The sequence below is a fragment of the Pygoscelis adeliae genome, unplaced genomic scaffold, assembly GCF_000699105.1.
Source record: "Pygoscelis adeliae isolate BGI_AS28 unplaced genomic scaffold, ASM69910v1 Scaffold36, whole genome shotgun sequence".
Classification (NCBI taxonomy): domain Eukaryota; kingdom Metazoa; phylum Chordata; class Aves; order Sphenisciformes; family Spheniscidae; genus Pygoscelis; species Pygoscelis adeliae.
The window spans coordinates 5,941,578-5,944,099 of NW_008824934.1; positions in this window are offsets into that span (position 1 = coordinate 5,941,578).

Here is a 2,522-nt window from a genome sequence, read left to right on the forward strand (position 1 = left end):
CTGCCAGCCTCAGGGGAGCGGTCCCCAGTTAAAGCATCCCCCACCCCATCCCACCGACCCCCTTTTTTTTTCCCCCTGAAATATGGGGGTTCGCAAAATAAATTTTAAAAAATAATAAAATAAATCCATAATATCACAGCAGGGATGCAGCCAGGATTTACCCTGGGAATCCCTCCTGCTCCTCTCCGCATCCCTGCCACGTTAATCCCTCCTTATTAATAACCCTGGAGCTATTTAAGGGATGGGGGGGATAGAAATAAGAATTAGCTTTTGTCTCCCAAGAGTTTCCTCCAACTCCTTATTAATTCCTCCAGCCGACGGCCCCGCCTCCCAACTGCGGTTTCGAGGCTTTATTTCACCACCTGGGTGATTTTCCACCATCACCTTGGCCAAAAAATAGAATTAATTCAGATTATTTCCAGCGCGCGGGATGCCGGGGAGAGCGGCGCGGTCCCCGGAGCAAAGCAGGGATGTTTTCTCCCCCAGATCCCAGTCCTTTAAAATAATAATTAAAAAAAACCCCAGCAAATATTTGCTGCAAGGTAAGGTTTTTTTCCCCCAGCCCTGACTGGGTCGGTGCGGCGCGTTACCGGTGTTTTAAGGGCCGAGTGGTTTATTTCCCAGTTTTTCCAAGGAATCAGTTGCGGCGATTCGAAGGCGTCGGTGCGGGAATGAGGGCTCCGGTGAAGCAAGATTATCCTGCATCTTCAAAATTCCCCCAAACTGGGTGTTTCGATGCGGCTGCGGTTGGTGGAGGTGGCAATAAGGGGTGGCTCGGCGAGCGGTGGGAATGAAACGATAGCAAAAAGTTGGGGGTTTCCCCCTAAAAAAAGCCAAAATATGGATATTTTTTCCCCAAAAAAAAAAAATTTTAAAAAAAGAGTTTTCACGGGAAAAAAAAAATCCATGAAAATTCAAGATTCACGGCGCTTTTGTGATTATTTTTTATATGAGCTCTTTTCAAGAGGCATCAGCTTCTGGGAAAAGCTCTTCCTGACCACAGCGTTTCCCTCTTTCACCTCGAAACGGCTCCTCTGGGCAAATATCCCGCAAATATTCCAGTCAGAAACCCAAGACCTGGAAAACTGCCGCCGTTTTCCTTTCTATTTTCCTTTTCAACATCGCCGACGAACCGGAAAAAAAATCCATCCCTCGTCCAGCTCGCGCCGTGCAAAGTACAAATGCAGGGAAAAAAGGGGGGCGGGGGGGAAATGAGTAAAAAATCAGAATTATAGCACTTAAATTAAAGAAATAGAGCCTGTTTTGCAAAGATTTCTCGCAAACAGACCCAAAAAAGCAACGAAAAAGCCTCATTTATTGCCAAAAACCTCCCCAGTTCGATGCTTATCCCAATCTCCACCTTTCGATGCTTTCTAAAGTCATTGCAAAGTTCACCCGCTGCGAAACCCTCCCAGAAAGGATCGGGAGAAGAATTTCAATCAGAAATAACAAGAAAAAAGCAGGAAAATGGGTTTTTTTTTCCCTATTAGTGTTTCCAGCTCAAAATTCCCAACAATTTGGGGGTTTGCTTTATTGCAAAGCTTCAAATTTAAACCTCTCCCACCCTTTGCAAATGATTTCTCCTCTCGCCGATCCTTATTTTGGCTGAAAAGTGACCCAAAAATCAGCATCAGGTGGTGACCCCAATGGATTTGAGATCACCCTCCCCAATATTCTTAATTTCTCTCCCTGTTTTGCAAACACCTACTCAAGCACCCCGTAAAATGCTGGGGTTTCCACCCCGCAAATGCATTTTTTCACTTTTTTTTTTTCCTCCTTTTTTGCTGGTATTTTGGGGCAAAACCTGCTCTTTGCAACCCGGCATCTTGCTAAAACACACTTAATACATTTAAAAAAATAATAATAAACAAACTGGTGCAAACAGAGGGCAAAGAAATATTGCAGCGACTTCAGCCCCTTTGCAACCCTCGCTGCGTGCAATGCAACCTTGCACCCCAATGCAACTGGTGGCCAAAAACAAACAAACAAAATCACTAAAAATGGGGAAAATTGTCATTATTTGCTGTTAAAAATCATCCTGGAAGAAGCTCTCAGCCCCCCCGAAACTGCGGTTTCCCGCAGGTGCTGCAAACCCCAGCCGGGAAAACACGGGAGGGATTTGCAACCCTCGCAGAGCCTGCAAGAAAATGGGGTGAAAAAGCCCAGGAACGGGTGCGGGATAAGCCTGATGCGCTGATAACAAGACCTTGATGCTCACCTCCTCCCTTCCCATTGCTTATATATTTAGAAGCAATTAAAAACAACAAAATATATATATATAACAAAAGCCCCAATCGCTGGCGGCAGCGGGGAGGCGAAGAGCGACCTCCTCCCCCTGCAAGAGGATGCGATAACCTATAGATCTGCATTATATATATATATTTTTATATATATATCTATGGATTTACGGGCAAGGAGGGGAGGGGAGATGGGTTTTGCTGACCTGGGAAGGCCGCGTCTCCTCCGGCTTTGTGTCCGCATCGGCCGAGCAGGCCCCCGGCGGGGAGGCGACGTCAGGGGGG